Source organism: Mauremys reevesii, linkage group 2 (assembly GCF_016161935.1).
Source record: "Mauremys reevesii isolate NIE-2019 linkage group 2, ASM1616193v1, whole genome shotgun sequence".
NCBI lineage: Eukaryota > Metazoa > Chordata > Testudines > Geoemydidae > Mauremys > Mauremys reevesii.
The window spans coordinates 174657328-174679207 of record NC_052624.1 but is presented as its reverse complement, the minus strand read 5'-3'; the positions used below and the strand labels follow the sequence as shown (position 1 = coordinate 174679207).

The 21880-nt window shown below is 40.2% G+C and overlaps 1 protein-coding gene and 1 long non-coding RNA gene across 2 annotated transcripts in view; one reads left to right on the top strand and one right to left on the bottom strand.

The window, feature by feature from the left end:
* The window catches only part of LOC120397306, a 427598-nt gene that overhangs the window by 361728 nt on the left and 43990 nt on the right, over positions 1–21880 (top strand). The window lies entirely within an intron of this gene.
* On the bottom strand, positions 405–21681 carry LOC120396458. Its single transcript, XR_005593157.1, has 3 exons — positions 21356–21681; positions 20055–20161; positions 405–679 (listed from the first exon to the last, which is right to left on the bottom strand). It is a non-coding gene; the product is annotated as an uncharacterized LOC120396458 (long non-coding RNA).

Genomic DNA, 21880 nt, shown 5'->3' with positions numbered 1-21880 from the left:
GGAGGATTCATATTGCCCTTCTGCTCCTAACCCCTCAACCTGTTATGTCTTGTCTTATACTTAGATTGTAAGTTATTTGGGGCAGGAACCATCTTTTGGTTCAGTGTTGCACAGCACCTACCACAATGGGGGGTCCTAGGCCATGACTGGGGCTCCTAGGCACTACTGCAATGCAAATAAATAACAACAATAACATCAGCGTACCAGTATGTATCCATGTCTTTCTCCCTCACTCCCAAGCATTAAGCTGTCATCCTTGACTTTCTAAGTTATCATTTACAGTACAGTTAATGAGCGATTATTAAAGTGCAGATTAACCAGGGACAAATTTACAAATTCATGAACCCCTAAATGCCCATGGTTGGAAACGATCGACAACTCTTTGTGCAGCATCTTTTTTATTGCAGCAGATATAACTAGTCAGTTACAGATATGAAATAAATGAGTCAGTTACATCTGTATACTCAGAAATCGGTGCAGAGTCTCCTTTGATTTTTATTATTTTTAATATACTTAAACTGATGATTTTAAACTGGGGTCTGCAAGTGTTGCAAGTCTCTATAGCTGCAGCTGAGAGATCATCAGTTTATATCAATATATAGCTTCAGTTGTCACTGTTATAAACATGTGGCACAGCTGTAATTATTTTCCAGTTTCTTTCTTGATGACAGTTTGGACCCTGAAAGGGGAAATAAAAAGGTGAATGTGCTGATTGAATGAAAAAAACAGATACTCGGTAAGTTTAGCTTTTCCTGAAGTGCAGAGTGCTTAACCTCATTTGTGGGGTGGGGAGAAGAAATCTGACTAAGACATTCCTATATTTTATACTGATAACATTAGTTTCTTGTTAGTGTGAAAAAGCAAGTTTAATTTTTAAAATAACGTACACTGGGTCAAAGCAAAATAAACTGTTCTTTGTTTTCAGTTCCGTCTGGTACATAAAAATGAGGCCAAACAAACTCATTTCATAAGCCCGGGCAACCACTCCCATAAGGAAAAATATGGTAGACTAGGCAACTGCAAACAGACTTTTTCTTTTTAAGGGCTTACTGCTCTATAATGATATTACTCAGTTTACTGTTGTTTGCAATAGCATGGAAAGGGCTCGGAGGGAAAAGGAAGGGAAATAGAGGAGAGAATAGAAAAAGATAAATAGAAAAAAAGGGAAAAAATACTTGTACAGTTACAAGTGGTCTGATATCGGGTAGAAGAAATCTTGCAATATAAGTGGCAGGTGTTAAATGTAATACTTTTTACATGATAAAACTACTGAAAGAAATCAGACACTTGAAAATATTTTTTAAATATATCATAGAAGTTTTGCTTATGGTGTAGAATTTTGCATGTTCACCATGGCAGTCTTGCAGTATACAGCCCTGATCCTTTAATGTTTCAGAGCCCTGTATTTTAAAAATGAATGTAGCTTAGAAGAAAAGTTGTTTCCCAGTTCAGCAAGTAAGTCCTTTGTGGTAGCAGCTAGATTGGTTTTAAGATAGGAGTTTCTTTATCCAAGCAGATGTAGCACTCATCAGCAGTTAATTTGCAGGGATAGTCTCATATGCAAATCATGTCACAATGCTAAAATGCAACCACGTAATGAGTGGAAAATGTTATACCTTAAATCATACTAACACAATCATCAAAATTTCCACTTTGGCATCCATTGGCGAGTGCCCTTGCACCTGGGTGGAGTCCCCGTGTTTCCCTTCCCACCATGCATAGTCCCAGAGTCCCCGCTGCTTGCACAGCGCCAATGTCCACCTTCCTGATCTTCTTAAAATGCCCTGATCTTGTATGAGATCTGCTAGTGTAGATCCATGTGTCTTGCAGAGTCCCATTGAATTCAGTGACACTTATAAGAAATCAGTCAGTTGCTATGGACAGATAGGGATAGTGGGGAAATAGGTGGGACGGTGGATGGGGGGAGTGATGGGCCTGTGGGCATAGTGCCTAATTCTGCACCAACAAAGTGAACAGGAGCTCTAGTGTTGATTTCAGAGGGCTCAGGGTCAAGCTCATCATGAGTAAGATTTGAGAGCAGAATACTACCACTTCTTTCCTGAACCCAAACTCCTAAGCTATATATGCAATATATTAATACTATTGAGTAAGTGATACCCATTAGAGATTTGTGTTTTCTTTTATTTGTTAATTATATTAGTTTGATTTTTATTTGTAATGATGCAAAGATTTTGTTAAATGGCTAGATCTTGGGCAAATCTAGTGTTTATAATGTTGGTGTTGTCTGGCAGGAAAGCTCTAGAAATACGCAGTTAATTCCCTGAAGTCAGGCTCCACATGGTCATGCAGACCTGCCTGAATGCATTTCACTGCAGGATCAGGGCCTAGGTTTGCCATTTTTCATCTGATCCTTGGCTTTGCAGATCTTGAAGTGCCTTTGCTGCTGTGAATTTGCATAAGATATTTATCTTGTCCCATTCTTTTCATTCCATTTAATTGTTCAAAGTAATCAGTATGGAAGACACACCACCAGGCCTTATAGCGTACAATATTAATGTGTTCATTTTTAAATGACATACCAACTTGACTGTGAGCAGTTTTGCAAATGATAGTGCAAGAATGTCCAATCATATATCTGTATCTATATAAATATATAGCGCTATATTAAATAGAAGCAGTTCAAGTAAATATTCAGTCAAACCTTTTAAAGAAAACTAGGTCTAGGCCTTTGCAGTATTTCCTGACTTTTAACCATGCGCTTCTCATTTTTATCCTCTGGATTAAAAATTGCCCCATAAATGGATATTTTATAATATGCTTAATTTCCTTTTATTAAATTGATAAATGTAGCAGGAGAGGACACATTTACAGTATGATGAGAATTTAAGGTTATTGCATTTTATAATTTTTATATTGTTCAGACAAGCAATTTGTCATTTCTGGAAAGACAGTCATGCCATCATTTCAAAGTATTTTTAGCCATTCTTTTGATAGGAAAAAGGTCACTTTCTGTAGTCAGAGAAGACATCACTCTATTAAACTAATTTGCCTACATGCAAATTTTGTCATTTTTACCTCATTAACTATTTATCATAGAGTAAAAAATATATATATTCATGAAGGGGCAGCTAGCAGCCTGATGGAGCTGGAACTAATATTTTGCAACTCTAATGATTTTTTGCATCCTTAATTAGATAGCATAAGGTTGATATGATTAGGTCAGGATGTAGTGTTTTTCATTAAAATACATTTTAGAAGCTGTATTCATAATCTGCCCTTGCAATTAAAAATGAGCCTATGATTTTAATATTATCAACCCAATTATTATCCCATAGAAAAGTATACCTTTAATAAATTTGTGCCGTAGGACCTTCATTAACAACAAAAAGAAATAATATTTCCAGGTATACAGATTACATGGTCACAATCACATTTATGTAACAGTTTGGAACATAGTGGGGGTGGGGAAAGCCTTCAAGACTCAGGTAGTTGATTTCAGAAATTTACTTTATTATTTTTGGTGAGCTAATTCACATTGCATTTAATGAGGCAAGCTGTAGAAAAGTAAAAATACCGCCTTGAAGAGACAGACAAAAGAATATGTGGTAGTGGTAGAGTAAGAACTGCATTAATAAGAACCTTCGGCCCTGATTCTGCAATCTGAACTATGCGGGAAGACCCCAATATCTGAATTGGAGGCTCATTTATGTTAATTAAGCTTGGCATGGTTGCAGGGGTGTTCTGGGCATATAAAATTGCAGGATCAGAGCCATAGTTAAGGTTGAATACAGAAAAATATAACATTGATTCAGTGCTAATCAAATCAATTAAATAGGGGGTCAGAATTATGGATTTAGCCTAGGCTTTTTCTTTTGGTGGATGAGTCACATTAAGTACTGAAGATCAGGTAAAACTCCATCATCAGATTCCCAGGATAAGTTAGATAACAATTCAGAGCTGTGTGTCAGCTGGTATTTTCTTCTTCTAAGTCAGGACAGAGACAATCAGGGTTTAGGAAAGCATTTAAGCATGCGTTTAAATTCATCCTATTTAGAAGAGCATTTAAACACATAGTTTACTTTAAGCATGTGCTGAACAGTGATGATTTTCTGAAGTGGAGTTATAGTGACCAGATCCCTAATAGGCCTAGCAATGTAGCCTAGAGACTAGAGCACTGGACTGGGACTCAGGAGACATGGGTCCTGTTCCCAGCTTAGCCACTGGCCTGCTGAATGACCTTTGGCAGGTCATTTCACCTCCCTGTGCTTCAATTTCCCCATCTATACAATGGGGATAATGGTCCTGGCCTCCTTTGTAAAGCACTTTGAGATCTATTGATGGAAAGCATTACAAAGAGGGAGGTATTACTATTATTTAGTCATGCAGGGCCCAATTGTACCAGCTTGAGTCATGTTGAAACTGAAACCAGTGGAACTATTTGTGGAGTAAGGTACTACTCAGCATGAGTAAAGGGGATAGAATCTGACCCTCAATGATTTTACCATGCTTGGTCCTTATCCATTGAAGTTCAGATCTGGACACTATCGACAGGTTAACTTTAATCACAAAAATCCTACAGGGAAACCCATTAAGATGAAATAAAATATGTATGGCCAACGTGAACCCCAAATGTCTGCACACCGTGAGAGTTTCTGGGACAATGCAAGCCCTATATCCAAAAAGATAATGTGAAGCTCATACTTGAAATAAATCCTGATGCACTGCAAAATTTATTTTAATTAGACTAGGGCTAATTTTCTAATTCTAAAATGATATTACAGTAAACCATAAAAAATTACCCAGCAGTAGGTTTTTGAAAGGAAAATATATTTGTAATTATCCTGAACACACAAAATTACTGGAGGGCCTATTATCAACACAATTTTTGGTAGCACTTTGCACTAATTTGCATTTATTACTCTCAGGCCAACTATTAATATGTTAATAAATAGTCATTAATACTTGTTATTTAATTGCTATCTATTTATTCCCGTTCAATAATGCATTAATTACTTGTTAATAGTTAAGGGCAAAATTCTGCCCTTGCTCCTGGAGCCTGCTTTGTGGGGGAGAGGAGGAATGTTGGCCTTGTCTTTACTATAAGAGCCATGCTTCTGGCACAGGGTGGAATGGGTAATGGAGCTAAATTATGTGAAGATGTGAACACTGCTTGTCCTTTGCAAAGAAGTAGCATGAGTCTCCCACTAGTGCATGTTGCAATATACACATCAGAGCCATTGAAAGGCCATTGAAGTCAGTGGACGTGTGACGATTGGGGACCTGCAGAGTGGATCTGTGTAATCTGTCACTAATGCCCCTTCCTGTGCTCTTGTGCTTTCTTCAGTATTAATTTAGAAATCTGCTTTGCGTGGATGGGGCAAGAGAAGAAGGGAGAAGCAAGGGGGAAAAGACTATCAAGGGCAGAGAAAGAAACCATCTAATCATTTGTCAAGCACACAGCGGAATCTAGCACTTGCAGCATAGTGGGAAACTGAATGAATTTAATATATAAAGGTTCAATACATTTTCTTGCACCCTTGACGTTTGAAACTAAGAAAATGCAAATGTTTCTTTAACAAACAAACGAGTAGAGTCAGACACAGTGATTTTTCTATTTCCTAAAGATCCAGATTCCAGAATTTGTGCTCTGCTTGTGTAGATATATCATAAGAGAGCTGGAAAAAAAGTGCGAAGTAACCTTTTTGTACAACTGAGACACTATAACTGGTAAATTTCCTCTTTGAAGTTTTGGTGCAACCCTGAACGTGACCATTTGACTATGCATGGGTGATGCTGACAGTTGGACATGAAGATTAAGACTGAACAAACTGTTTAATGAAAATGTCAGCCTGAGCGCATAGCTCAACTGGATCTGAATATTCCAAATGGAGTCATTGGGTGAAATCCTAGCCCCATTGATGGAGATTTGGCATTAATTTCAATGGAGCCAGAATTTCACTCAGTGATTCTTCAGAAGGACAGAAGAAATTTATTTTGGGTAAAAGTGAGGGTGGGTAAAGGGGGCAGTGTAGGGGATTAGGTTGTTAACCTGCAAGGTAACTGAGTGCCTTCTGAGAGAGGCTGAGCACCCTCAATGCCTACTAACTTATGTAGGAGTTGAGGGCAGTCATCACTTTGCAATACCAGGTCCTTTGAGAGGGAAAGAAAACCAGATGATATGGACAGAGAGATGGAGAGAGAGAGAGATGATAGCAAAGGAGAAGGTGATCATGAGAAGACAAACTAAAAAGGTAGTCAAGTAAGAATGGAAAGAGAAATACAAGAGAAAATAATAAAGAAATTAGAAGAGGAGACAGCTTGAAGAAAGAAATATAGAAAAATCTCAGTCTGTCACAAACAGTTACTCTTGATAAGCATGAAAGAAGGTTCTGCATCAAGAACTGCTGATTTAGACATCACTTGACTTCAGGCAAAGAAACTAAAAAATACTGAAAGCAAAAGACAGACAGAAGGATGTCAATTTGTTTGTATGGTGCAGAATTTCCTTCTGCAGAGTACACCAGGACTTGAGTATAACTTTTCTCTGAATTAGGTTTTAAACATTTGCTAGGAATGGGATTCTCAGACAAAACCAAGCCCTGCACAGTGGTTCTATCTATGTCTTTTGTTTAATTTTTAAGTTGGCCTTTTGCCTATTGCTGATCCAAGCCTCTAGTTTTCAGCTTACATACTAGCACAGGGTTAGTTTCTTGTTAAACTGTCTTCCTGATCTTGATGCAATGACTTTCCAAGTCCCTGTGGTTGTGAGAAGTTTGTTACTAGATGTCTACTTTGGAGTAAAGTTGTCCACGATATTTTTGTGTCGCCCACACACAAAGGCTCATCTTCTGGGCAAAATGGCAATCCTAGGAGGACAACATAGAATATAATGCTTTTCATTATTGCTGACCTGTCTACCTCACTGATATAAATGTTGCTAGGGAATCATACCATTACATTTCCAATGCCCCTATATTTCAAACATCTACTCTACCTTAAAATTTATATTTCATCAGTGCTGTATTTTGAATGGAATCATGACAGTGATTCTATAGTTAATAGCTTAAGGACCTTAAAAGGCTTAAAGCCTGATCAGGAAAGATGCTGAATGCCTTTAACTCTTAGTGAGAGTTCTGCTCAGGTGGTGCAGAGGGGAGAAACCTGGGGCTGAGACTCTGATGCTATATTTTTGTTTCATCATCTCTTTTGTTAATCTAGTTCTGGTGGCCATTCAGAATCCTAGCAACTGCAAGTGAACCCGGTGGCATGTTCCTTTCCCCCAAGCTCTTTCAAGTATCTCAATTAGTGCTGGCCAATATATTTTGGATGAATAGTTTATTCACTGAAAAATGCAGTTTCAGCTTGACTGAAACTATTCACAAATTCAGGTCACATTCAGCGAATAGTTTGAGCTGAAAAGAAAAGAAAAAAAATCTGACCTGAAACTAAAATTTTTTATTTTTTTTTCTATTTGACCACCAATCCAACAAATCAATTATTCACTCAGCTCTAGTCTTAATACATTTTCTGTTCAGAGTTACTGGGACCAAGATGAAGCTTTCTGTAAGAGCTACATAGGAGTTTAATATGGAACAACAATGCAAACATTGAACTTAGCCAGAAAAATAAGAAGTAAAAACTAATTCCTCATGCCACTATCAACAAACCACCAGGTTAATCCAGGCCAGTCTGATTGAGAGTGTTGGGTTGGTGCTAGGCAATAAGAAATTGTTATCTTTCTACTGCAGAAATTCTAGAGATGAAATCCTGACCCATTTGACCCCCTACTGACTTGTGTGGAGCCAAGATTTCACCATAGAAATATAACAAAGGAGGAGGGAGGAAATAGTGTTATGTCTCAATGAACTTTTAAGAATTATTGAAGGACCAGATTCTCAGCTAATGTAAAGCATGAGCTCGTACTGAGATGTGAGAGAGGGCTGGGGAAAATGGCATTTAAGGTTCAAAAAAAGAATGAAACCTTTTTTGGGGAATTTAGCCATTCATGACCTCTCAACCTTAAAAAAACCCACCACCAACAAAACACTACATGAAGGAACAACAACTTGAATTGTGTGAGATCAAATTTGCCAGATATCCTGAAACATTTAACTCACTATAGTTTTAGGATATTTAATCCCCAGGGAGTAGGGGGTCAGATGAAGAGAGAGAGAGAGAGAGAGAGAGAGATGTGTGGGTGGTGGCAAGCATCTGGAATAACCAGCTAATCTGACAGTATCCATGAATACCATTAAAACTCACAATCTTTGGTTAGAAACTGGTTGTGTGTGTGTAAGAGAGAGAGAGAGAGAACAAACAAATGCAACCTGGGCAAAATTAAGGCTTCCTTTGTCCATGAAGCAGGTCTACAAGTGGAAATATTTGAACAGATGTGCACACACAAAGAAGCCTCATAATAAAATTATAATAATGAAAGAATGGATATGATCAACCAGCAGACTAATGAAAACAGTATTAGAAACTGAGGCTGTAGTTCTGATAACACTGAACAGTCCTATGGTGGTAGTGCATTATTTCCCTTTCTTTAGGAATAAAGACCCGGAATAAAGCAAGTGTATAAAAAGGCTATGTTAAGCTACTCGAAGCCAAGGAGCCTTTGATCTGAAGCGTGTGTGGCAATACATTAATATACATAAATAAATAAATGAAATTAAATAAAAGAGATTATGAGGAGGAAAGATTCTTGTGAGCTGCACATGTCCTTCTTTTTTTTGTCACATGATGTCTCATATGCTGCTCGGTTGTTCCGCACTGTGGAGCCATGCAAAATGAAATGATATGGTGAAACTTCATGGGATTTATTTGGAGAAAGCATTTGTGAACACAATGGCTGATTTTATAACACGTTCATTCTATTCACCACAGCTTCATGTTAATGAGAATCATTTGATAGAATTCTACCTAAAAATATTCAGGCCTCTAGTTCAGGATATATAATGTAATATAGTTTCAGAGTAAACACAAAAAAGCATTTAAAACCTGTAATGAACATATTAATTATGTAAAGGCAGCAGTGCAGATGAACCTAATTAATTGTCTGCTGTCATCCTTCTGATTTCTATACCTGGAAGGGAGGTGTTAATTTCTATAATACTTAAGCAGATATGCAAACTGTTTTGTCAGAGTGCTTGGACAGTGATGGAGGGGGTAATACACTTAACTGTGAGTTTTGACGTATTTCATGAGACGATCCATTGACATGTGCTAATGGCACTTGATTGCCCTCAAGATGTTTTCACAACAGAACTCTGCAAGTGCCAGGTCAAGATTTGCTCAGTCAAATAGTTTTTTCTCCCTGCATCTAGATAATTTGTGACCACAGGCAAACTTTTGAAAATCCAAGGTGATTTGCAACAATTCTTTGGGGTAAATCTGTCGTCGGTTGGCTGGTACAGATTGGTGCACTAATGAAGAGCAAGCACACTGGTTTTTTTTGGGTGTGTGTGTGTCATTCCTGAGCAAGCAATCCATTTCGTTTCTCCTCAGTGGCAGGGCATGTTATACACCTCATTCCATATAATCTGACTTGCATTATAATTTGATTCATACACATCCTTTCCACAGAGATTAATTAGCAGCAGGTTTGAAGTTTGCAAGTGAAAATATGATAATTAGTTTTCGTAGAATGTTAACATTTCAACACTTCAGCTTTGCTATCTTTGCATTCGATGAAGCTGCAGTAAATGAGTGCTATTTTTCTTTCAAATCAGGCTCTTGTAAGGTATGAAATACAGACATTTTCATCACACTGGATAATTTCCATAGAAAATTTACTAGCTTGTGAAATACTGCAAGAGTAATTCATACAATGCTTCACTTCCCCACTCTGTACTGTGAAGTATAATTTGAGCAATTCTGCAATCCTCCAAGACTAGCCACTCATTTAACGAGTCCTACTCTTTGGAATAAAAACTGTCTTCTTATTTTTATGCAATATGAAATTAACCTGGGGAACTCATTGGCACAAGACATCATTGAACTTTGCAGGATTCAAATAAAAATTAGATATTTATATGAATAATGAGCATGTTACAATTCTGAATAAAAATATTATAAAAGGGATAAACCTTAAGAGTTGGGGGGTAAGAGGAAACTTGTATTATACAAAAATTATTGCATAATTGTCCAATATGGATATAGGTGGTGGGAAAATTGATTAACATTTTGTGATTTATTTTTCTCCTTCAAAATCCAAATTGTGTTGAATTTTTTTCATCATAATTTGACTTTAGAAAATTTTCAACCAGCTCTAATTACAGGAATTATTTCACCATCCTTTGAAATATTTGGCATTGGCCATCATCTGAGGGACAAGGTAATAGACTAGATGGACCACTGAGCCATCCGCTATGGTGAATGCTTCTATTAATGTTTTGGAGCTTAGGCATGAGAAGGCTGAGAGTTTTGTAGATGTCCATTAAGTCATTTGATTGGTCTGGTGTCATATTTTCTTATGCAATCATGTTAAGTGCACAGGCAAATTACATATGCAATTGCATGCATATTTTTGTGTGCATGCCCAGGATCTCTGCCTTTTAGAAAATCAGGTCACCAGTGAATTGCTGATGGTCACACGGAGGGACAGATATCAAGGTACAAATTATTTTGGGAGTTAGATAGCATTAAAGAATGCTTATATGGTATTGCATGCCTGTCGTGACTGAAGCATAATAGTTGTCCATTGGTTTTCTTGTTCTAGTTTGGATTTAATATATAGGTATATTTTAAATATCTGTTTAGTCTTGTGGGCATAAGCTTGTTAGTTTTTCCTTAAGAGTGAAATTTCTCTACCAACATAAGGGGCCATTCTAAACACCCCATCCCTCAACCCCCATTCAATACAGCAGCATATCTTTGATTACACCTCACAGGGGAAAGCAGCTGCAGAATGGAGACACATATGACTCTGCACACCCTGCACAGGCATAGTAGCATGATGGAAGGGAAGAAGCAAGACCAGAGGAGGCCTTAATACCCTTACAGTAGTGAAAGGTCTGAAGTAGCAGCCATCAAGTATCTGTATGGATCTCTGTGAATGGACAGACTTCCTTTCCTCAGCCCTGCATTCTTCCTCTATACAAAGCCCATTTACTTGAGCTATGTGCAGGGGCCATGAATTTCATCCTGAATAGGTTACTCAGTATAGAGAGACATTTTAGTTTCCCACCTTTTCCACTTTGCAACATTTTTGTCTTAGTGGCCGCTGAAGGTTCTAAGTGATATCCATTTCCTGGGTACATTTGAAATCCGTCTAAAAAGCAGGCCAACTAGACTTTGTTATTTGTGTGTATTCATGGTTTCTAATGCATGGCAAAAGGGAAAAGGAAGCTATGCCCTAGGTAGGTAAGAGTGTAAAGAATCCCTGCCAACAGCAAAAAGAGAAGGAGGAAAATTGTCTGTTTTATCAGGAACATGATCTGTAGTGTTTTGCATCTGGAGGGGGGATTGTTGCATGTTGACGAATATGGGTATCATAGCACAAGAGTGCTGAAATGCCCCTGAGCAAATTGTTCTCCTGATTCTCCTTCAGGGGCCTGCGAGAGAAAGAGAGATCCTGCCTCTGTCATCTCACCCACTGACCTATAAAATGTTGTCTCCTACCTCAGACTTTTCCCATATTTTTAAGCCTGTTCTTGTCAAGCTGCTAAATATTTAAGTGGGAGTTACACATACATGGATCTGTGTATTCATAGTAGTATATGCCTAACAGACCATGTAGTCATAACAATATAATCATGTGATTTAAGTGCACCAAGAGTCAAGCAGGGTAGGAACTGCATTATCTTTTCCACAGGAAATGTCCCAATTTTAAATTTTTTCCAGTCTGGAAAAAAAAAACTTGAACTATTCTGTGAAATGACATTAAAAAGAATCAAAATTGAAACTTTTTTTATACAATCTAAATGTTTTGTTCTGATTTTGACTTTTTAAAAATTTTTATATTGTGTATATATATTATATACTTTTTAAAAAAATTGAAATTCACTTTCGACCATCTCTAGTCATGAGGCTGGTGACTGAGCACTTTTACTACATAAGAACTGGCTATACATTATTATAGCCACATGATCTATGCAATGGTCACTCTAATACAAACTAATGGCTTCAGAATGTCAGTTTTGTATGCAAATAATGCCAAATATCAAATAAGTCATTAGTCTGCAATTAAAAACAAAGAAAAAAAACAGTAATAAGGACAGCCTTGTATGACAGGATCAAGAAGTTTTTATTGTTTTTTCTGTGATAATTAAGGTTAGAACTATGCTGTGTCATCACACTGAGTGCTCATTAATAGCTTATTGTTATTCCACATATTCATGAAAACTAGTTTGTCAGAGGGAGAAAAATTAAATAATTGTCGTGTTTTCTGTATTTCTGTTATACTTTCAATGTCGCAAACAGGAGAATCAAAATTCTGTTGTTTATAATAAATACATTTTGTCTTAAATGTATTCTTCTCCCACTTAAATTTTAATTATTAAATTTAAAAACGACTCTAACCCTGCATCCTCTGAGCTGTGTGAGTGTGTGTGTGGGGGAGAAGTCTTTACTGCAGTAGAGGCAAAACAACATCTCTCTTGTTCTGTACTAGAGAATCTAGACAGCATGGTGATTAGGAAGTTAAGAAGCTAATAGGTGACCCCCAAGGAGTGTCCCAGTGTGAGGAACTGCTCTTTGCTGGGGTGTAGGTTTGATATTTCAAAGTTGGAGAAATACTCTTGGGGCTACATTGTTCTTTGATCTGTGCACCCATGCAGTGGCATAAAAGAGGAAATAAGACACCGCAGTCCCTGTGGGCCACCCAGATCTTGAGTCTACTCCCTGCCAAGCAAGTGGAAAGGGAAGGGGCAGGGAGTGGTCAGAACCTCATATCCTTCCCCTCCTCCAGTGCACCAGCCAGTGCAGATCGGGCAGTGTGCAAGGTGTTATAATTTGCTGTTGCTATAAGCTATAACAGGCAGCAAGTGACTAACCCATGAAGCAAGAGGGGGAGCAGAGAGGGCACAATTCTTTCCTTATGACAACCCATATATAGCGCCAGTGGGAACATCTTAGTCTATCCATCTGTGTATGAGGGCATGATTTTCTTAAGTTTTGGGGAAAGTATCTTTTGATGTTGGGAGGCCTCAGTGTCTCAAATGGAGGGAACAATTTTCCAGTGGCCCTCCCCAAGTGACCAGTTGACCTGATGGACCTACGCTGGTGGGGAGATTTCTGTGTAAAGCCAGGCACCTTCCCACAAAACCTCTGAAGAACTCAAGACAGGGATGACCAAACCACATCTCGCGAGCCGCACGTGTCTCTTTTACTGTTAAAATGCAGCTCACGGAGCTGCCCACACCCTCCCCCACCATTCTCTGCCTACTAGACTGGGAGGATGGGGAGCACGGGTCTTCTGCCCTGTGGCGGAGTGATGGGGTTAGGGGCTGCTGCCAGAGATGACTGGGGGTCGGAGGTGAGGCACAGTTTAAAGGGTTGGCACCCCCATAGGCTGAGTCACAACCCCAACAGCTTTATTCACCACCACCCTCTTACCTGCAGCAGTCATGCCCTGCAGCTCCCAACTGTTAGCTCCACTTGGAGATGCAGGGGCAAACAGCTGGGAGCTGCAGGGAGGGGGCAATGGTTTAGCTCCGCTGGGAGAGGCAACAGCAAAAGGAGTGGCTCTCCCTGCAGCTCCCAGCTGTTTGCCACTGCCTCTTCCCACAGCCGCAGCTCCCAGCTTGCCAGCTCCAGAAGCCGCAGTGCAGGGAGAGGGTCCTGCAGCACCATGTAACCGAGCAGAACCAGCAAATCCTGGCAAAAATCGGGGGCGGGGGGACATGTGAACCCCCACTCATTTCCTCTGGTTTCTGCCCAGTAAGGTGGGAGGGTCTTGGGTCTTCAGCCCTGCGGAGTGTGCCTGCCGAGGCTTGGGACTTTAGCAGGAATGGGGCTGAAGCCCTGAGCCCTGGCAGGTGCCTCCTGTGGGGCTGAAGCCCCATAACCCCGCTCCCCGCAGTCTTAGCCCCACTACCCCACCAGAAGACTGAAGCCCCAAGACCCCGCTCCCTGCAGGGCTGAAGCCCCGGCAGGATTGTCATATGCGGCTTGGAGGGTCAGTAAGTTTGGCCACCCTGGCATACGACCTCAAGTCGGGTGCATTCTAAAATTATTTTAATCACAGCTGGAATATTGTACAGCTGCTGCTTTTAGTTCACTGCTCTATCAGAAAAACTCTTGTGACAAATAGCCTATGTTTATGTAATACCTACCACATTTAATACATTAGTGCCACAGAGACAGCCAAAGAAACATAACTCCCCAACCCCTTTTTCCAATTTGCTGCTGATGCCATGAATTAAGGCCCGACAGTTCAGACCTTACTCAGCAAAACTCTTGCTGTGTACAGGAGTCTCGCCTGAGGGGAAAAAAACAACCTGAGGATTGGCCCCTTAGTTCATTAATAACAATCAGGGAAGCAGCCCAAACTAGCTTTGTTAATTTTGGCTTTACTGAAAACAATTGGGGTTTGTGGTTGGATTAGTGTTTTACAAATGGAAAATAACAGAGTAAAGAAAAAAAGTATTTCAGTTAGCAGTAAAATTTATTCAAAAAAATGCACGTGACAGTATCCCTTTAAGAATTTTCAGTCCTACTGTACTTGTTTTTCCTGTTTATTTTCTCTTTTTTTTTTTTAATTTTGATGGCCTATAAATAGATTAGAGACTTGAGAACTTGGGAGCCTAGAAACTCCTGCTCTTAAGCCAGAGTTTATAGTAGGGCTGTCAAGCGATTAAAAAAATAAAAAAAATGAATCAGAATTAATTGCACTGTTAAACAATTATAGAATACCATTTATTTAAATATTTTTGGAAGTTTTCTACATTTGCAAATATACTGATTTCAGTTGCAAGAAAGAATACAAAGTGTATTATATATTTATTTTTATTACAAGTATTTATACTGTAATAAACAAAGAAATAGTATTGTTCAGTTCACCTAATACTGTAGTGCATCTCTTTATCATGAAAGCTGAATTTACAAATGTAGAATTATGTACAAAAAACCCTGTATTCAAACATAAAATTTAAGCCTGAAAGTCCACTAAGTCCTTATTCTTGTTCAGCCAATCACTTAGACAAACAAGTTTGTTTACATTTGCAGCAGATAATGCTGTCCGCTTCTTGTTTACAATGTCACCTGAAAGTGAGAACAGGTGTTCTCATTGTACTGTTGTAGCCAGCATTTCTAGATATTTATTTGCCAGATGCACTAAAGATTCATATGTCTCTTCATGCTTCAACCACCATTCCAGGGGACATGCATCCATGCTGATGATGGGTTCTGCTCGATAACAATCCAAAGCAGAGTGGACTGATGCATGTTCATTTTCATTATCTGAGTCAGATGCCACCAGCAGAAGATTGATTTTCTTTTTTGGTAATTTAGGTTCTGTAGTTTCCACATTGGAGTGTTGCTCTTTTAAGACTTCTGAAAGCAAGCGCCACACCTCATCCCTCTCAGATTTTGGAAGGCATTTCAGATTCTTAAACCTTGGGTCGAGTGCTATAGCTATCTTTAGAAATATCACATTGGTACCTTCTTTGCATTTTGTGAAATCGGTAGTGAAAGTGTTCTTAAAATGAACATATGCTGGGTCATCATCTGAGACTGCTATAACGTGAAATATATGGCAGAATATGAGTAAAACAGAGCAGGGGACATACAATTCTCTCCAAAGGAGTTTAGTCATAAATTTAATTAACACATCATTTTTTTAACGAGCATCATCAGCATGGAAGCATGTTCTCTGGAATAGTGGCTGAAGCATGAAGGAGCATGTGAATGTTTAGCATATCTAGCACGTAAAGACCTTACAATGCCAACTACAAAAGTGCCATCCAAATGCTTATACTCACTTTCTGGTGACATTGTAAGTAGGAAGAGGGAAGCATTATATCCTGTAAATGTAAACAACTTGTTTGTCTTAGCAATTGGCTGAAAAAGAAGTAGGACTGAGTGGACTTGTAGGCTCTGAAGTTTTACATTGTTTTGTTTTTGAGTGCAGTTACGTAACCCCCAAAAAATCTATATTTGTAAGTTGCATTTTCACGACAAGGAGATTGCACTACAGTACTTGTATGAGGTGAATTGAAAATTACTATTTCTTTTGTTTATCATTTTTACAGACCAAATATTTTTAGTCAAAAATAATATACACTTTGATTTCGATTACAATACAGAATACAATATATATGAAAATGTAGAAAAACTTCCAAAATATATAATACATTTCAATTGGTATTCCATTGTTTAACAGTGTGATTAAAACTGTGATTAATCACAATTAATCTTTTAAGTCACAATTAATTTTTTTTTAGTTAATCACGTGAGTTAACGGCGATTGACAGCCCTAGCTTATATATAGTTTCTTTCATTACTGCTTTATAAATGGCATTGTTAGAAGGAATGCGTACTGTATGTCGCTTGAATAACAACTCTGAGGAGGTCGGTCACTTTGCCATTTGGAAACCAATGTGTTTCTAGTATGTTTTCAGTTTCAAAAGCGGTTCTCAATTTTTATGTCTGGAATGTATTTCAGATTGGTAGGAAATACATTCAGCATTCACAAATAGCTCATCCCATCTAACTTCTCAATGCAACTAGACCTGCCACTAGTAAGTGGGTGAAAGCAGAATCAGTGCAGGCTCAGATTAAGATAATGAGCTGCCTGGGAGGATCAGAACCCACTTTAGCCCCTATCCTACAGCTGATAGCATGCAGGCAGACTTCTAAGCCTGTGTGGAGCCCCATTGACTTCAAGGGGGACTCACATGGGTGCAGCAGTTCTCTCATGTGCTACACATTGCAGGATCCACACCTTAGACTATGAGGTAAGCCTACAGTGGGGGAAATCTACAATACCCAGTGACATTTTTGTTCTCCATTTTGACATATGTGGGTCTGTGTGAGGTCTGCAAGGTTCAGACATCTATCACTAATCTTTTCTTTTGTTTGATAGTCAACAGTATTTTTGGAACAAAGCACCTCCTTTTTCACCGCACCCCTAATTTCCTCCTCCTTCAGAAATAAATTGGCTGTAGTTGTCTCCAGAATTCACACGTACCCTTTGCTTCAATCTCTTTCTCATAGTTTCCTTGTGCTCCCCCTGTTTGTCTTTGTATCTGTTTGCAGTCTTTTGTTTTATATTTAGATTGGAAGCAATGTGGGGCAGGGACCATCTTTTTGTTCCATGTTTGTATAGATGGGGTCCTGGCAGGGCCGCCCAGAGGATTCAGGGGGCCTGGGGCACTTTGGCGGTGGGTCCCAGAGCGGAAGGACCCCCCTCTGCTGAATTGCCACCAAAGACCTGGAGTGGAAGAAGCTCCGGGGGCCCGGGCCCTGTGAGAGTTTTCCGGGGTCCCCGGAGCAAGTGAAGGACCCCGCTCCAGGGGCCCCGAAAAACTCTCGTGAGGGCCCCTGTGGGGCCCAGGGCCTGGGGCAAATTGCCCCACTTGCCTCCCCCCCCGGGCAGCCCAAATAATATAATAATGTATCCCATGTTTATTCATCCTTGCATACATGAATTGTCTGAGTTGCGCCTTTCCTCCTAGTTCCATGCACTACTTTGTTGATTGTCTTCTCATCTTTAAGCAGTAGCAATTTTGTACAGGTCTCTTCCAAATCACTAATGTGTAATTGCCCTTTTGCCAATGAGAATAACATTAACTTCCTTAATCTTTCCCTCGATTGATATTCTTTAGAACTGGGGTCATCTATGTTGCCCTAGTCTACATATTCCCTTTGCTCCACTTAAAAACATGCATAGAGAGAAAAAAAATAATGAAAAACCCAGGTGAGTTCTGAACTGCAGTGGTTGGCATTGTGGAAGTAGAGAGTTTTTTTTCTGACAGCATCAACCTAGGGTTGCCAACCCTCCATGACTGGCCTGGACTTTTTAGTTTAATTAAAGATGTCATGTGATGAAATCTCCAGGAATACATCCAACGAAAATTGGTAACCCTACCAACCTCCTTCTGGACTACAGAACCAGCCCAGGCAGGGGTAGTCAATAGGCGGACCCTGGGCAAAATCTGGACTTCCAGACATGTTTGAATGGACTCTGAAATCTTTTTTTTTTTAATTTAGTTTATTTCATTTTCTCTGGAACCTGGACCTTGATTATACTTTGACCAAGAAATTTGGAGCTTGACAAAAAATAATTGACTACCCCTGATCCAGGGTTTGGACCTGACAGGGAGATGTGATAGGAAAATATGTAGAAGTCAAAGATCCACACAGAATGTCAGCCATCTGGCTATGGGTTTCTGACCAGCCACACACAGGATCTCTACTCCACATTTCTTCCAGCTTCCCATCATATGTTTTAGCAATAGCAGTATGGCCAGGGGGGGTGCGCAGGCATTTAAATTTGACCGCTTTTGGAGGGGCACGTTCTGTATCCCTGCTGCAGCCTCGGGGTCAGAGGAGCTCTGTGACTCTGCCATATACTGGGGGGCCTGTGCCCCTGCTTGCCCTCCCTTGTGTATGCCCCTGAGTACGACCATCTCTAACTCCTGCTTGTTTTCAGCCAGGGCACAGTTTTCACTCTGTGACTCCCTCAAGGGGCAGCAATAGGGTGACCATATGTCCCATTTTGGGCAAGACAGTCCCTTTTTTAAATTCGGCCACAGCTATCCTGACAAAAGTGGGTATTTGTCTTGTTTGCTTTTGCCAACCGCTGAAGTTAGCAAGAGCAAGTGGGACAGATGCCCACCTTTGTCAAAAAAGTGGGGTGTGAAAGAACGTGCAGGGGAAGGGTGATGCCAGTCCCACGCAGCGGTGAGGCAGGGTTCAAGCAGGGGGAAGGCAGGGCTCGGGCAAGCAGCAACACCAGCCCCAGCCTCAGATGGGGACAGGGGGGAAAACAGGGCTCAGATGACTCCCAGTGATGCCAGCCCCAGCCTCACGCAGGGGGGCAGGGAGAGCAGGCTTGGGACAGCCCTGCACAGGGAGGGGGCTCAGACAAGCTGCGATGCCAGCTCTGGATGGGGAGGGGAGCTCAGGCAAGCAGCGACACCAGCCCTGTGTAGTGGGAGGGGTTTGGTGAGAGGCTTGGGTCAGCCATGTGGGGGCTATGGGGAGCTCGGGCTAGCCTCACGTGGTGTCCTGTTTTTCCCTTTGGGAAATATGGTTACCCTAAGCAGGAACTAATCCCCACATTTTACATGGATTATAAACACTGCAGGTGAAATTCTGGCCCTAATTAAAATCCACGAAGGCTGTGCCACTGACTTTTGTGGAACCAGGATTTTACTCTACATGTGGAGCAAAGTTTCACATGTAGTGAAGTGAAAGTCTACTGACATGCTTGGTAGCAATTTAAAGCTGCCACTCCTTGTCATCCTGAGGAAAAATCCTGTTTTGACCCATTGTCATGGGGTGGTCCTCTCTGAGTCTCCGTCGCCTTAGATACAGACCCCACTCATTGCAGGCCTCCTTCACTACCACTGTGCTTTATTATACTGTTCTACCAGGCCACTGCCTATAGTACTGTTTACATATTTACAAGTCCCACTCAGCTTTCCCTCTTACTTCTGGGGGGAAAAGGAGCAGCACTATCAGCAGCCAGCTCTGCCTTCCTTCAGGCTCCCCCCTTTTCAGAGCTTCCTTCCTCTCCATTGAGCTGCTCCCAACTGCTGTGCTTGCTTCCCACCTCTAATAAGCCCTGCAGCTGCAGCTTCATTTGTTAATTGGGCCTCCATTTAGATCCCAATTAACCTATATTGGTGAGGATGTGCTTTTGACTCAGCACCCCTGTCTCACCCATGATGAGCAGAAGGTCCTCTGGCAGCACTACCAGGGTGCTTCAGCTGCAGAAGGGGTGTAAGATTTTGGTGGGAGTGTACACTCCTCTGTAGTGCCTGGAGCCAAGCATGGAAGGGGACCCTTGGAAGGTAGCTTGTAGCAGGTGGTTTGGTTAAGGTGTGGTTGGCCTGAAGAAAAGCAGAGCAGGCCAGGGGAATATTAAGACATTTAAAATCTTTTGCTCTCCTCTTTTTGCACAAGAAATAGCACTATAAACATACCTGGATTTCTCAGGGAGTGAGTGGGAAAAATATAACAGCAGATTTTGACTGTTTTGGAGGTTTTACATACCACGTTCTCTTGGATCAGAGTAGAGGATTCTTGCAATCTGTGGATGTGAAATCACTCCAGTGAATTATATTTAGCAGTGCTGACATCCTACCTAAGAATTAGAAGAGGTATTTTTGCCTTGATTGCAGTCTGTTTTAACTGCTAACCCATAAGTTACTGCCGTGTTTTCAAACCTTTTACCAAGGCAACGCACCAACTGCATTTTGGAGGGGTGGCTAGGCCAAACCAGAGTGATGCTGTGACCCCGTACACCAGGTCACAATGCATGGACTAAGCCCCATAGGATAGAAGCTGCCGCTGTGGGGTAAGCCTGGGGCAGAATTGCTCTCCAACTTCTTGCCCCCTTGGGGCCTTCCTATTTACCTGAGGCTTAGAGTATGTCTACACTACCCGCCGGATCAGTGGGCAGCGATCGATCCAGCAGGGATCGATTTATCATGTCTAGTCTAGATGCGATAAATCGACCCCCAAGCCCTTTCCCGTTGACTCCTGTACTGCAGCGCTGCAAGAGGAGCAGGTGGAGTTGACGGAGGGGCGGCAGCAGTCGACTCACCCTGGTCAAGACACCATGGTAAGTCGATCTAAGTACGTCGATTTCAGCTATGTTATTCATGTAGCTGAACTTGCGTATCTTAGATTGATTCCTTCCCCTCTCCCAGTGTAGACCAAGTCTAAGAGAAGTGAATGTTTGGATAGGCCTGGGCCTGGTGATGAGTTAATCTAGCTTCACAAATGGTGACCCACGCAGAACTTTCCTGCAACCCACCATTTGGGAAAAATAGGTTATTGGCATTAAATACTTAAAGGGACTTTCCTTTGCATGTTAGTCCCCAAACTTAATTTTTGTGCTAAAAATAAATGCAATACGAATAGAAAAGATTTAGGGATAAAACAAAACATAACAAAAATATTTTCAAAGCAAAAAGCAAACATTCCTTTGCCATGTTTACAACCAAAATGTTGCGGCACTGGAAAGGGTAAATGACTCAGAAGAAAAGCAAGCTTATTTCCATATTATTTATTATTTCATGGCTAAATTGAGTGAAAAAAAATGTGAACAAAGAACAAAATGTTGACAAGTCATGTTTTAAAAATTATGCTAGTTTTGCTGATCTTGGCAGTTAATAAATACCAATAAGGAATTTTGTTTGTTTTAAATATTTGAAGCCTTATTCTTATTTTACACCATTGGCCTTTTAACTGGACATTTAAGTGGGTGTAATTTACTCACCAGAGCTGTGTAAAGAGGTCTTCATGTAAAAGAGAATTGAGCTCTTGATTTTTTAAACTTGACAATGTCCCTCTAAGCTAACCACGAAGAAACTTTGTGTATCCATGCAGTATATTGCTTAATCTATTAACAGAAAGTGTCACTGTTGTCATTCATTGAATGTATAGTAGGATTTAGAGATGGCTTTAAGCTAAATGTTTGGCTTTATTTTTTTTTTTATTTTTTCATGAAGCAAGTTTCTTTCCTTTCCATCTGCACAGAGAATGCTGTACAGTTTAAACAAAACGTAATGGAAAATTTTGAATGATGCTGCAATTCAAACACTCATTCTGTTTTCTCAATGATGTGGCATCATCATGACAACAGTTTGTTGTTTCTTTTCCAGTTGATGTGTAGCTAAGCAAAGATTATGACTTAAAAGCCCAGGATTCTAATTCCCAGCCCAAAGGTTTTTTTATTTTTTTATTTTTTTTTAAATCATTATCATTACAGCTGGACAGAAGAAGTTATATGGAACAAACAAAC